Source organism: Piliocolobus tephrosceles, chromosome 10, assembly GCF_002776525.5.
Source record: "Piliocolobus tephrosceles isolate RC106 chromosome 10, ASM277652v3, whole genome shotgun sequence".
In the NCBI taxonomy this organism is placed as follows: Eukaryota; Metazoa; Chordata; class Mammalia; order Primates; family Cercopithecidae; genus Piliocolobus; species Piliocolobus tephrosceles.
In genome coordinates, this window is record NC_045443.1 from 15,899,502 (window position 1) to 15,915,818 (window position 16,317).

The 16,317-nt window shown below is 39.9% G+C and overlaps 1 pseudogene; it reads left to right on the forward strand.

The window, feature by feature from the left end:
* Positions 1-2,447, forward strand: LOC111552098 (annotated as a pseudogene).
* The last annotated feature ends 13,870 nt before the right edge of the window (positions 2,448-16,317 follow it).

Genomic DNA, 16,317 nt, shown 5'->3' on the forward strand with positions numbered 1-16,317 from the left:
ATGCTGGTCAAACATCAATACCAAGTGTTAAGAGAAAGAGGTAATGAAAGCCCTACTCCAGAAGAGTACGGGAGAAGTAAGAACAAAGAAACCCAATCAGGTGACTCAAGCGTAAGAAAGCATCTTGAGGGCCTCTGACTCACCCATTTAGCAAAGGTCCAAGTACCTGACAAGCACAGGGATGGGCCCTGGGGATACAAAAAAAAAAAAAAAAAAAAAAGAGTACAAAATGGTCCCCACCCTTCAGGGCATGCAGTGTTGTTAGCAATTAGATAGACATAAACAAATAACGACAACCATATACCATGTCATACCAGTACAATTTAATACCAGGCGCGACCTGAGCACAGGGAAATGAGTGCCTGATGCTGCTGTGCAAAACCAGGGGTGACATCACAGAGACTTGCTGTGCTTCCTTTCACTGAATGGCTTCCAACTTCCATGTTCCTCCTCCAGCACTCTGACATGCATCGGCCACGGCGCCTTAGCACTTGCTCTGCTCTTGCCCTAGAGCGCTCTTCTTCCAGATTGCTACATGGCTCACTCACTTCATTCAGTTCCCAGCTCAAGTGCTACCTCATCAGAAAAGATTTCAATTACCAACCACCCTATTTAAACTATACCCCTACCCTGCCTAAACACACACACACACACACACACACACACACACACACACACACGCTCACTCTCTCTCTCCCCCTATTGCATTACATTGCTTTTTTATCACAGCAGCTATTACAATCTGAAGAACTCGTTGAATTATTTATTGTCTGTTTCCCTCATGTAAATTCTGTGAGAGCAGGGATATCTGTCAGTTTTGTTTATTGCTATATGTCCCCAGTGCTGGGCAGAGTTTAATGAATGAATAAGGAGAAATTTGAGCTGAGTTATGAAGAACATGTAGCAGTTTATCAAGGGAATGGGCAGGAGGTAGAGGCAGGAACACAGAACGTACATAGGCACAAATAACAAGGAGTCAAGGGACCGTTAAAGGAACTTAAAGAGGGAAATAAAATAATCAATTCCTGGCACACAGTGTGTTTATATTACATGTTATTAAATAAATGAGTGAATGAGTGAATACATGGTTGAATTAATAAACAGGATTGTGCTTTAGAAAGTGTGTAAGGGGGCCAGGCATGGTGGCTTACGCCTGTAATCCCAGCACTTTGGGAGGCTGAGTCGGGAGGATCATGAAGTCAGGAGATCGAGATCATCCTGGCTAACACAGTGAAACCCCGTCTCTACTAAAAGTACAAGAAATTCGCCAGGCGTGGTGGCAGGCACCTGTAGTCCCAGCTACTCGGGAGGCTGAGGCAGAAGAATGGCAGGAATCCGGGAAGTAGAGCTTGCAGTGAACCAAGATCGCATCACTGCATTCCAGCCTGGGTGACAGAGCAAGACTCAGTCTCAAAAAAAGAAAAAGTGTGTAAGGGGGCAGGCCTGGAGCTAGGTGTGCCGTGGACTGTCTTGCAGCTTCTAGGGCTAACTCAGGTGAGGTGGAGTTGCTAGGGTCCTGAATTCAGAGATCCCTTGATTGACAAGGAACATTATGGCAAGCCAGTGGCTAAAGTAACTGAGGAGGAGAAGAATGATCAGGAACTCAAGGAGACTCAGCCCATAAAAGCTGCTCCAACAATGTTAACAAGCTCTGTGTTTGAAGACCCCATAATCAGTAAATTAACCAGTATGATGACAAAGGGAGAAAACAAAGTACTAGCCAGATCCTGCATGACTCATGTTCTAGAAGCTATGAGAAGTACCATGATGCTTCTGCAGGGGAACAGCCAACTATTGAACGCAACCCCTATACCAGTGGTCCCCAACCGTTTTGGCACCAGAAACTGGTTTCCACAGACAGGGGAGAGGGGTTAATGGGAGAGGTGGTTGATGGGAGAGGGGTAGAAGAGATTGATTATTTCATCAGGCATTGGATTATCATAAGGAGTGTGCAACCTAGATTCCTGCATGTGCAGTTCACAATAGGATTCATGCTCCTATGAGAATCTAATGCTGCTGCTGATCTGACAGGAGGCGGAGCTCAGATGGTATTGCTGGCTTTTTCACCTTGCTTGCTCACCACTCACCTCCTGCTGTGTGGCCTGGTTTCTAACAGCCCATGAACCTACCACGTGTCGGTGGCCTGTGGGTTGGGAACTCCTGCCCTACTCTGTCTTCCACTAAGCAGTGAAAAACTATGAGCCTGTGATTGGACTGGTACCCACCTTCAAGGGAGGCCATTTCTCCTGGATCCCTACATCCTTACCCTACCAATGTCACCACTTCCTGGCCATAAAGGCTGATCACTAAGTGGCACCAGGGGATTCTGATGCCACCCAGAGAAGCTGGAGGCTTTTTGCAACCAGGGCTCAGTGATCAAGAGGAAACATGACATGCACAAGATGGCCAAGGCCAACCATGCCCTGACCCACTACTGCTGGTGGTAGAGGTTCCAGAAGGAGTCCAGGGCCCTCCACTGCAAGAAATACTGTGAGCCACTGCCACTTCGAAAAATAGCTGTGGGTTAAGGATGTAGTTCCTTTTTAAGGGTCGGCAGGCCTCATGAGAAAGATGGAGCAGTATATTTATTACCTGGTAATCCTTCTTTCTTTGAGGCTAAAATTTGGTCTCTCTCTGTCACCCTCTCCTTATAAAGAGAGAGCACATTGTCTTGGAAATGTCGTCCAAGAAACTTAGAACCCAGGCTTCTCTTCCCTCAGCTTGGGATGGACCTTTGGATGATATAAAAGGAAGCAGTTTTAGGTATCAGTTAGAAAAGATTTATTAGAAAATTCTCACACTGAACTGGTATACCATGTGGTACAGTACTACCATTCACTAAAACTATTTGGAGGGGGAAAAAAGAAAGTGTATTAGATTAGATGGATTGATGGAATGGAAGATAGGAAGTAGAGAAACCTCAAAGGCTAGTCTTCTATAAAGAGAAAAATAGGGCTCCAAAATGGCTTTAGCCCCTTCCCCGCCCCAACCCCACAGAAAACCAAAAACAAATATATAGTGCTGAGATTATCACTAGCAATACATAGAACTCAAATATGAGGAGGAGATAGTTCCTGAGACCACAGAAAAGTGAAACAACTTTGAGCAGAGAGTAAGAAAATCAGACTTCCATATCCAGCACATGCTTCCTCCTTCCTGGCATCAAAAGTGTGGAAAACCTCCCTTACTCATGGTTTCTACACTGGAAAAAGTGAGATAAAGGTGGGCAACAAGCTTCTCCACCATCCTGGGTTCCCTAGCAGGAAACCTGTCCCTGCCTCAAACCACAGGAAGCATACCAGGTGCTATAGGTAGAAATATCCCTGAAGGCTGCCAGACACAAGGAAAGGAAAAGGAACTACCATCCCCAGCCCTGGAAACTCTGCTCTGTAACTTGGCCAAAGAAAATGCCAAGGCTGAGTGCGGTGGCTCATGCCTATAATCCCAGCACTTTGGGAGGCCAAGGCAGGAGGATCACGAGGTCAGGAGATAGAGACCATACTGGCTAACATGGTGAAACACTGTCTCTACTAAAAATACAAAAATTAGTCAGGTGTGGTGGCATGTGCCTGTAGTCCCAGCTACTTTGGAGGCTGAGGCAGGAGAATGGTGTGAACCTGGGTGGTGGAGCTTGCAGTGAGCCAAGATCGTGCCACTGCACTTCAGCCTGGGCAACAGAACGAGACTCTGTCTCAAAAAAGAAAGAAAGAAAATGCTAAATCAGAGTGTCCAATCAGCAGCACCATGCAACAGGAGATACATTCCACAGGTTGGTTCCCCTAGACACAAACCCCTAACCATCCTTTCCATATTAATGGGATATCCTCTTTCAGACCTCCCTCATTAAAGACAGGCTATGTGAAAGTACACAAAGAATTAAGAAGAAAAAAAGAGTGCAAAGGAATAAAGATCACCCACAAGATATAGAAAATTACCTCAACAGACCAAATCCAGGAATTACTGGTGTTCCAGGAATAAAAAACAAATACCACATGCTTGCACCTATAAGTGAGAGCTAAATGATGAGAACACATAGACACATTGAGGGGAACAACACATGCTGGGGCCTATCAGAGGGTGGAGGGTGGAAGGAGGGAGAGGATCAGGAAAAATAACAATGGGTCCCAGGCTTAATACCTGGGTGATGAAATAACATTAACATTAAATGTAAATGGACTCAATTCTCCAATCAAAAGGCATAGAGTGACTGGGTGGAAAAAGAAACAGGACCCAACTCTATGCTGCCTTCAAGAAACCCACTTCACCTATATGGACACATATGGACTAAAAGTGAAGGAATGGAAAAATCATTTCATGCAACTGGAAACAACAACAAAAAAAGCAGCAGTAGCTATAATTAGATAAAGTAGACTAGAAATCAAAGACTTTAAAAACAGACAAAGGTTATTATAATGATAAAAGGGTCATTTCAGCAACAGGATATAACAATTTTATAATATTTATATATTTATATATCTGTGCACCCAATGCCAGAACTCACAACTGTATAAAGCAAACATTAATAGATGAAAAAGGAGATATACACTGCAATACGATAAAAGTAGGGGATTTTACTCTCCATTCTCAGTAATGGACAGATTATTCACACAGAAAATCAACAGAGTTAAACTACACACAAGACCAAATAGACCTAATTGATATTTACAGAGCATTTCATCCAACTGCTGCAGAATACACATATTTTTCATCAGCACATGGAACATTCTCCAGAATAGACCATATCTCATGCCAAAAAACAAGTTTCAACTAATTCAAACAAGTAGAAATCATATCAAGTATCTTTTCTGACCACAGTGAAATAAAACTAGAAATCAATAAAAAGAGAAACCTCAGAGAATACACAGACACATGAAAATCAAACAGCGTTCTCCTGAATGACCGGTGGGTCAGTGAAGAAATTAAGGGGGAAATTTTAAAATTTCTTGAAACAAATGAAAATGGAAATACAACATACCAAAATCTATGGAATACAGCAAAAGCAGTAGAAAAAGGGAAATTTATTGCAATAAATGCCTATATCAAAAATGTAGAAAGACTTCAAATAAACAATCTAAATATACACCTCAAGGAACTACAAAAGCAAGAACAAACCAAACCAAAATTAGTAGAAGAAAAGAAATATAAAAGTCAGAGCAGAAATAAATGAAATTGAGACAAAAAAATACAGAAAATCAATGAAACAGAAAGATGGTGTTTTAAAAAGATAAAAAAAATCAACAAACTTTTGGCTAGACTAAGAAAAAAAGGTCAGGCACAGTAGCTGACACCTGTAATCCCAGCACTTTGGGAGGCCGAGGTGGGCAGATCACAAGGTCAGGAGATTGAGACCATCCTGGTCAACATGGCGAAATCCCATCTCTACTAAAAATATAAAAAATTAGCCAGGAGTGATGGAGCACAACTGTAGTCCCAGTTATTCAGGAGGCTGAGGCAGGGGAATTGCTTGAACCCGGGAGGCAGAGGTTGCAGGGAGCCAAGATCGTGCCACTGCACTCCAGCCTGGCAACAGAGCAAGACTCAGTCTCAAAAAGAAAAAAAGAAAAGAAAAGAAAAAAAGAGAGAAGACCCAAAGAAATAAAATCAGAAACAAACAAGGCAACATAACAACTAAGACCACAGAAATGCAAAGAATTAGAGACAATTATGAGCAACTATCTGCCAACAAGTTGTAAAACCTAAAAGAAATGAATAAATTCCTGGACACATAAAACCTACTAAGATTGAACCATGAAATAGAAAAATAATGAAGGCCTGAACTAAAACCATGAGAATAGAGAAGAGAGATCACATTTGAGAAGCAAGCCAAATTGTCATATGATTGATGTGGAGGAGTCAAAGGGGAAAGAGGATTCTGATATGGGTGTCCAGATGGGTGGCAGTGCCATTGGCTACAGGGTAAAACCAGGCAAGGGGACTGCAGTGGGGGGAGAATCCATTCTGTGTTGGAGATCTTGGGATTGAAGTGCCTTTTTAACAGGTGAAGACAACTAAGATGTAGTGTAAAGTGTAGGCCTAGGAGAATAGTCAAGACAGAAGACAGATTTGGTATAGCATGGATATCTTCATCTTCAGAGTGTTCTACTAGAATAAGAAGACAAAATGTAATGAAATCAAGAGGCAGAAAGAAGAAAAGGAGCCTCCACAGAAAACTGAGGAGCAGCAGCTACTAGGGTGATTAGATGAAAACTATGGGTTGAAGCCCCCATGAAAACATGCAGTGTGCTGTCCAGCTCACTAGTCCCATTGCCCTGGCCCGTAGGAGAGACTCAAATACATAGGGAAACTGAACCAAGTAAAGCAGGAAAGAGGGAGGAATGGAAGGGACCTTGGAAGGAGTGAACTGGTTAACAGTAAAACTACCAATGTAGCAGGAAAGATAGTGATATCTAAGTATTCAAAATATTTTTTATTTCATTTTATTTATTTTTGTTTGTTTTATTGTTTGCTGTTTGTTTGTTTGAGATGGAGTTTCGCTTTTGTTGCCCAGGCTGGGGTACGATGGCATGATCTCAGCTCGCTGCAACTTCCACCTCCTGGGTTCAAGTGATTCTCCTGCCTCAGCCTCCCGAGTAGCTGGAATTGCAGGCATGCGCCACCATGCCTGCCTAACATTTTGTATAAGTAGAGATGGGGTTTCTCCATGTTGGCCAGGCTGGTCTCGAACTCCTGACCTCAGGTGATCTGCCTGCCTCAGCTTCCCAAAGCGCTGGGATTATAGGCATAAGCCACTGTGCCCAGCCTTTTTTATTTATTTTTTGAGACAGGCTCTTCCTCTGTCACCCAGGTTGGAGTGCAGTGGCAGAATGACAGTTCACTGCAAGCTCAAACTCTTGGGCTCCAGAGATCCTCTTGCCTCAGCCTCTCAAAGTGCTGGGATTACAGGTGTCAGTCACCACACCCAGTCCGAAATGTACTTTATTAACACGCCAGACACTGTTTTGACCAGGTTACATAGTTTAATTGAGTCAATTCTTAGGACAATCCTGTAAAGTAAGGATTATTATTATCCCCCACTTCACAGATGAGAAAATGAGGCACAGAGAGGTGAAGCTGCCTAAGGTGACACAGGAAATCAATGAGAGAGGCAAGATTGAAACCCAACTGTCCTGCTTCAAAAATAAATTCAAAACATTTATTTGCACAGATGGAAGAGTGTGCTTTGTGAGGGAATTTAAGTGTGGGCAATTTCAATGGAGTGGCAGCTTTGTGGCCTGGGAAGGTGAAAGGAAGGTGAGGAAGTGGAGAGAGCAAAGGTAAACTGCTGTTGCAAGGAGCTTAGCTAGGAAGAGAGGATTGACTAGTAGCTGGAAGGGAACACAGGAGTGACAGAAGCTGTTTTGTGTTTTTAATGAGCAAGTCTGGAGCATGTGGGCTCGATAGATTCTGTTTATATTACACTGTAGAATTTGCTCAAGGAAAACGAGGGGGTTGGATAAAAAGACAGATTCCTTCCAGCTCTGAGTCTACTATTCCACAACTTTGAAATTCTTTTTCAGTGAAGCCAGATGGAAGATTTTACTTGATAAAATTGGTTGGAAAAAATCATTTACTACACTTTTAAAGAGGTGTTTAAATAGAAACCCAAAGACCTATTTAGTCTAATATCCTTTCAATTCATGAGCTTTTAATGTTTTCCCAAGGTGATCTGTCCCATTTCTCGGCCTAAAGAGAAATCTAAAGTTTTTATTGTCTTTAGATTTGGCCTAATGACATGTTTCTGCTTTCCTGTCTAAGGTTAGGAAAGAAAGAATCAAAGTCATCTTGGGTTCATATTCTTTTTCTCCATTGCCTTTTCCTTTCTGGCCTCTGTCCCTCTTTCCACACAAAGAAAAAATAGTTAAGTGGAGGCAGTTATAAAAAAGCCGTGTTTCTTTCACAATACATCTTAAACTAATCACTCACGTAGGTGTTTTCTGCAATTTTCTGTCTACTAAACATCCCTTGAAACACCTCAGCTTTCTCCTAACCTGGTATCTTTCACTTATGCTGAACTTTTTCTTTTCTCCTTCTCTTCCTATGAGCAAAAGAGAAGGATAGACTAGTAACTAGATAGACTAATAGCAGTGGATGCATGTCAATCCCAGAAATTACCGCAGAGCCTCATTTTATCTCTACATCACTGCACAAAGCCCTTTCTCAGCACACCTGCTTCAATTATACGTATTCCTATTTTTTTTCATACTTTTCCATCTCCAGTTTCTCCTTTTCCTACTCATACGTCAGTTTTCAATTATCCCCTAGTAGGGCTATAAGAAGGGGAGTGATGACTGCAAAAAATATAGAACTCATTTTTTCCAGCTTTCAGATGTGTTTTGGCACCTACCAAAACTGGTATATACCCAGTTTTGGAAATTCACTATACTTCAAACAAAGTAACATACACTTAGAAGACATGTCTCAAAAGGAATTAGAGAGCTACTCACTTAGCAAATCTTTGCTCCTTGTTCATTTCTATTCTGGGCACTCCTCCATACAATGGATGAATAGCATTATCTCTCAGACAAATGCAAATAATCTTCATAGAAAGATCTTTATATTTTTCTCTAAAGTATGGTATCTTTCTAGCTCACAATTCCCTAGAGCCAGGTGATAATTAAAGTGTTTCAGGTTCAAAGGCGTTCTCTCTGAAATTCCTGATGAGCTAGCTTCAGACAAGAACGAGGGTAAACAGAAATGGTGATGATATCGTAAGAGGATCAGGTTATAATATTAATAAGTTGGAAATGAGATGTGCCTAGTATCAATAATTGACTTAATTCACATTTTCCCTGACACATGTAAATCCAAATCCCAGCATTCATAATAGTAGTTACCGTATTTTGGCAGGCATACGTACCAAGCTGAGATGAACAGAGCACAAATAATCTCTTGTCAGTATTGTAGCCTATACCACAGTGGCATCTCATTATAAAGAGATCGAAAACATTTTGTGACAGCAGGCAATCCTTCTCTAGAAATAATAGCAGAAATCTCAATATCTCTAAATCGAAATAATGATTTGCACCCTTTATCTTTACAGGATGGGCTTTTGAAACTATAAAATATTTTAGAATACTCAGCATCTGGGACAATCTAAGTACTTCTCTATATAGTTGAGCAACGTTTTCAAATATTGACCACCCTGATGATTCCAAACCATGTAATTAGCTTGATCAAGTATACTTGCCTCCATCTTACTGTTGGTAAAACATATTTTTACATTATTTAATACAATTAAAAAGCCATTCCTTTTTCTATTTCTCCTTATTTTTATTTTTATTTTTCTTAGTTAATCAAGAATGCTGAAAACCTAATTTTTAAACCAGGAAAATTTTCCATTGGAAAATCTTCAATTTTTAGGCTATGGAACATTTTAGCTTAAAATAATTAATTGGCAAATGACCGATGCAAATGCTTTTTATTAAAAATTTACTTCTATTTTTACAAGGGCTAAGAAAAAACTAGAATATGTGCTTTATACCATCTAATAGTTAAAATTCTTCTGTATATGAGAATGTGAAAGTCTTCTGTAAAAGGAAACATTTTCCCTAAATGAGTTTTTGAATGAATCAATTTCCTCCATTCCCGGTCACAACAGTTTTTGAGTTTTTGACAAGTCTTGTCTCCTAGAGTTTCTGATACTCTTTCCAAATGTTTAGTGGGAAGAAGCTTCTCTTTGCTTTTTCTGGTAGAAAAAGCCAGAACTCTCAGGCTGCAGTTCTCTCTCCTGACCTCCTGTCCTTCCTCACTGCTAGCTCCCAGAAGTCCTGCCGGAGGTTACCAACTGGCTTTAATCCAACTCTAACTTTTCACCTGAGGGCTTGGAGAGGCAACCTAGACTTTTTAAACTTTTTTCTTTTGTTTCATAAAACACAAGATTAAAAGATTATTATAAAACATTGCCATTTGAACACCTAATATGGCCTTGGCCATGCTTATATTGGCAGAATCCGTGAGAGCACTGTGGTCCCTAGGCCCTTTAAGAGGTGGGGTGTTATTTCTGAAATGGTTTTGAACCATATGCAATACATATAAGAAAGTTGCATTTTCCCGCCACAGTGGAAAACATCTGTTTTGCTAGTGGATTTGACTCTATTGCCAGAATAACTTTCCAGATGTTTTGAAACTCTAAACAACTGCTTCCTTTCTGATCTGCTCTGGCTCAAAAATTGATTTGCTAAGAAAACACATAGGTCTGTGACATAAATGAAAACAATAATATTTATCTTAACTAATCCATATTACCAAAACATTTTAGACATGGCCTTGGACTAATGGTATAATATAGATTCTTTTTCTTTCTAAAATATGCATACAGACATGTATACACATAGGCTCTTGGAAGGGAATATAGTGTAAACAGGAAAACATTCCCAGTCCTCTTAGTGTAAATAACTACTGGTGGTAGACCATTTATGCTCCTGTCATTTTCTCAGCTTTTTCATTGACTTAACTTAAATGACACCCTGGTAGGATATGAGCATGCCCAGCACATATTTAAACCTCTTCCCTTTCATGACTCCTGTATAGCATGCAAAGTATTTTACGTTATCTCACTTTTAGCCTTCTATAGTGTCTACTTTAGCCATTTCTTCCTAGTTAACCTCTAGCCACTGTTTGTTGTCATTGTTTTTTGTTCATTTAATGTTTACATAATTTAAAAAGATGATTTTTATGTTTTTTATAATCAACTGCCAAACAATACAATATTTCTTTTTTCTGCCTTACTATACCTCATGATTTCACTTTGTGGTCTTCATCCTAACCCTGTTTGGATTTAAAACCTCTACATTTTCATTCCATTTATGCTTTTAACTCCTTGACTTTTTCAAATACTCAGCTTTTCCCTTTCATTCTTTACAAAGTCTTCCAGCAGATCATATTCCCATTTCCACTATGATCCAGAAATGCAAATGTTTGAAAGTCAAATTCTAAGTAGAACAGAACAAAACTGTTGTGTATTAAAGTTCAATGTGTACTTTCCTTTATAAATATTTCCCAACCTTTTGTATGTGTCTTCATTTTACATTATACCTAAGTTTCTAAACACCAAGAATCTGCTTTGAATATTTCTTTAGATTCTAAATTTGGTCAGTCATTTCTAATAAGCACACTTTTTTTTTCATTCATACTATAGAATGCAGCCCACATCTTGTTCACCTTTGTATTACCAGTGCCTAAAGCAGAGAATCTGGCAGACACTCATTTACCATTTATTAAATAACTCGAACACTTGCTTGGCAGGGATTTGATGTCCCAGGCACTGTGCTAAGCATAGATTATATGCTATGTGATGTGATCTCAAGAATTCTGTGCAGTAGACATTATTATTCCCATTTTACTCTTAAGGAAATGGAAACTCTGGGAAAGACAGAAATAATTAATAGAAATTTACATGGGTAGAAAGTTGCAAATTATTTAGTTCCAAAGGCAGGCTCTTTGAATAACATGAAAAACAAACATAAACCATACAAACACTTTTCTTTCCCATTTTCCTCTATCATGGCTGGTCCCAGGAAAAACTTTAAAATAGAGCAGATTTTCAGTACATCTTCCCTTTCCCCTTACTACCTAACTTTTAGTGCCCAAACCCTTTGACTTATCCTTCCAACCAACCTCAGAAGCTTCTACAATTTCTACAATGGACACTCCCTCCAGCATCCAGGGCCTACCAGCCATGGTCTGTATCCCCACCTATCTTCAGCCATACTAAATTCTGGTTTTTCCTTCATCAAATCTTGGGTCTTATTGCTTCATAATACTTAAGCTTCAGAGATTGAAAAGTTGCTTATTAGGCAATCTTTCTTCCCCAACATTGAAAAGCTAGAAGAGTCTGTAAGAATTATCTGGTCATAATTTTATGGGCAAAAAAAGTCATTGAAATGACTGTAATCAAAAGGAATGGACTTACATTAGTCTGAACAGAAGCTAAGGACAGCACTTTGGCAGGATCCTCATTGTCCACCTCCAATCAGACTTCACTGCACTAGGCTGATCTCTGTTTCCTAAGAAGAATCCTAGCTGAAATACACAATGACTTCAAATTTTCTTATGTAACTTCCATGTTGAAGCCAGTATCAGAATTAAACTCAATGGTAGGGTCTAAAAGTGAAAAGAGAAAGACAATTACCAGCAAACTCATTAATTATTATGTAAATCTGTTAAATTTTAAACATACACACACAAACACACACACACAAACAAGTGTACAGTCCTTGGAAATTATGATGTCTGCTTTTTGCACGCTTCTGTAATATATGTTTTTTTTTTTTTTTCAGATACAGGGTCTTGCTCTATCACCCAGGCTGGAGTGCAGTGGTCCAATTACAGCTCACTGCAGCCTTGAACTCCTAGGGTCAAGAGATTCTCTCACTTCAGCCTCCTGAGTAACTGGGACTGCAGGTGCACCACCACACCTGGGTAAGTATTTTTATTTATTAGAGACAGGGTCTCACTAATTTTCCTAGGCTGGTCTTGAACTTCTGGCCACAAGTGATCCTCCTGCCTCAGTCTCCCAAATCACTGGTATTACAGGTATGAGCCACCACACCTGGCTAACAATGCAATTTAAATACATTGACTTATGGCTCGGCATGGTGGCTTACTCCTGTAATTCCAGCACTTTGGGAGGCCGAGGTGGGTGGATCACTTGCAGTCAGGGGTTCGAAACTAACCTGGCCAACACGTTGAAACCCTGTCTCTACTAAAAATATAAAAATTAGCCAGGAGTGGTGGTGGGCACCTGTAATCCCTGCTACTCAAGAGGCTGAGGCAGGAGAATTGCTGAACCCAGGAGGTGGAGGCTGCAGTGAGCTGTCACACCACTGCACTCCACCCTGGGTGACAGAGCAAGACTCCATCTCAAAAAAATAAAAAGATAAAATAAGCAAATAAATACAATGACTTAATCATTAATTCAGTTAACAAATAGTTATTGAATACATACTGTATAGAAGGCACAAAAGAGAGATTAGAATTTATAAGGTAATATAAATCTTGTTCACAAATGATTGAAATGTAAATGTGTAAGATCATTGTCATAAAAGGACAAAGTATTTTGAGTAATCAGAGTAGGGAAGGATTACGAGCAGCTAGCAGAATCAATGATGATTTTGACATATTAATCTTTATATTTTACCTTATATTTTACTTACAGAAATAATAACCAAAGTATTTGAACATGTGCTATTTTTTCAGGCATTGTGTAGGCAGTTTATAGCACTACTGAATCAATTAAAATTGCTTCTGGCTGTAAGAATCAAAATACTCTATTACAACTTGGTTAAACAATAGCGAGACATTTAGTTATTTCACTCAAAAAGAAGTCTGGAGGCAGGCAGTTGAAGAATAAGGGAAGTGATTCAACAATGTCATGAAAGACACAGGTTCTTTCCATTATTTCCCTCTGCCAATTTTGTGATTGTGGGATGACTAGGGGACTTTCTCTAGAATCATGTATGACACATCTTCTTATATATGTATAATAAAATCATGAAGAAAGGAGGTATTCTCTTCAAGGGTGTCTCTCTGTTAAATGGGAGGAAATCTTTTCCAAATGTCCCCAGCTAACTTCCCCAGGTCTTTTTGGCTAGACATGGTTCACATACCCATGCCTAGAGCTGTAGATGATGAAGGAGAAGAGGACTGCCATAACGTAGTAACCATCACACACAATGCCTCTTCACTGTCTCCCAAGACTCCAGTGGAAATAAGCAATATGTTTGCATTGATAATGGAACTTTTACATTATTGCTTTACATACAGTTATTAAGATATTTTCTATTTGTCAGCCATGGTCAGAATTTAGTCCCACAAAGGTATATTAATCTTATTTTAGTGGCCAAGAAACAATAAGCATTCTACAGATAGAAATAGTGATTGATTAAGGTAAAGTTTTTTGTTTTTTCGTTGTTTAGTTTTTTGTTTTTTTGTTTTGTTTTGAGACACGGTTTCACTCTGTTGCCCAGGCTGGAGTGCAGTGTCTCCATCAAAGCTCACTATAGCCTCCACCTGCCAGGCTCAAGTGATCCTTCCACCTCAGCCTCCCCAGTAGGTGGGACTATAGGCATGTGCCACCATGCCCAGCTAATTTTTTGTAGAGATGGGGTATTGCAATGTTGCCCAGACTAGTCTTGAACTTCTGAGCTCAAGTAATACACCAGCCGTGTCCTCCCAAAGTGCTAGGATTACAGGTGTGAGCCACTGTGCCCAGCCAAGGTGAAGCCTTGCTTAATGTCTTTGTCATTTGGCCCAATCTGTGATTCTAAAATTTTGCTGAGTCAGTTGGTTTCAGCTAGGAACTAGTGAATGAAAACTAACCCATGTGAAATTATTACTGAAATGTCATAGAAAAGTTCATGGCTAGTGGAATTAAATTAATATGGCTAGCATATTTTAAAACATTGTACCTGTCAGAGTAACTCTCTGTTTGAATTTACTGCGTTAATTTCTTAAACTTCTCATATTTTCCTGGAATACAACTTCCCACTTCACTCAGAACAAACATTAAAGTAGTGTGTTTATATACTATGTGTAGTGTGAGAAAATTGTTTTAACCATTTAAGAAAATAGAAAATCCTTGTTTTTATATCATGTGACTATTGAAATTGCAATATGAATGTTTTACTTAAGGGCTTCTTTATTTATACTGCAAAAATCTGTCTGTTTCTTTCTCTTTCTTTTCTTTTTTCTTTCTTTCTCTTTTTTTTTCTTTCTTTCTCTTTCTCTCTTTCTTTCTTTCTCTCTCTCGTTCTTTTCCTTTCTTTTTTTGAGACGGAGTCTCGCTCGGTCACCCAGGCTGGAGTGTAGTGGCACAATCTTGGCTCACTGCAACCTCCGCCTCTCGAGTTCAAGCAATATCTTATCTGCCTCAGCCTCCCGAGTAACTGGGATTACAGGCGCCCATCACCATGCCCGGCTAATTTTTGTATTTTCTCTTTTTTCTCTCTTTCTTTGAGACAGGGTCTCTCTCTGTCACCCAGGCTGGAGCACCCTGGTGCAACCAGGGTGAACCAGGGCTTGCTGTGGCTTTAACCTCCCAGACTCAAGCAGTCCTCCTGCCTTAGCCTCCCCAGTAGCTGGGGCTACAGGTGCATGCCACCACACTCAACTAAATTCTTAACTTTTTTATAGAGATGGGGTTATGGTGCCAGGGCTTGTCTCAAATTCCTGGGCTCAAGAAATTCTCCTGCCTTCACTAGGTGTGGTAGCTCATGGTTACAGGCATGAGCTACTATGCCTGGCTTTATTGCAATATTTCTGAAATTATACTTCAGTCATCTATTATTCCACAACAAACCACCCAAAGCTTACTAACTTAAAACCACAGTTTTCTAGATACTGGTGAGGTTGTGGAGAAAAAGGAATGCTTATACACTATTGGTGGGAGTGTAAATTAGTTCAACTATTGTGGAAGACAGTGTGGTGATCCCCTGAAGACCTAAAGAGAGAAATACCACTCAACCCAGCAATCCCATTGCTGGGTATATACCCAAAGGAATATAAATCATTTTTTATTATAAACATATATTCATGCATATGTTCATTATAACACTATTCACAATAGTAAAGGCTTAACCTAAATGTTCATCAATGATAGATTAGATACAGAAAATGTGGTACATATGCACCATAGAATACTATGCAGCCATAATAAAGAACGAGATCATGTCCTTTGCAGGGACATGGGTGGAACTGGAGGCCATTATCCTCAGCAAACTAATGTAGGAACAGAAAACCAAGTATCACTTGTTCTTACTCATAAGTGGGAGCTAAATATGAGAACACATAGGCACATACAGGAAAACAACACATCCTAGGACCTGTAGGAGGGTGGATGGAGGGAGGACGGAGAGGATCAGGAAAAAGTGACTAATATCTACTAGGCTTACACGTGGGTGATGAAATAATGTGTATGACAAACCCCCATGACACAAGCTCACCTAGGTAAAAAACCTGCATGTGTACCCCTCAACTTTAAATAACATTTTAAACAAAATAGTTATCATTTATTTTGCTCATAAATTTACAATTTTGGAATGTCTGTGTTGGGATGGTAAGTTTCTGTTTTCCCATGGCATCGGTTCAGGCAGTTTTCTGGGACAGAATCCACTTGCAAGTTAGTTCACTTACATAGCTAGTGTCTGCTTTAGCAAAGATACCACAGAAGAGGTGGCCTAAACAACAAGCATTTCTTTCTCTACAATTCTGGAGACTGGAAGTCTGAGATCAGGGTGCTAGCTCAATTGGGTTCTTGGTAAAGGCCCTCTTCCTGGACAGATGGCTGTCCTCTTCTTTTATCTTTACAAGTTGGAATGA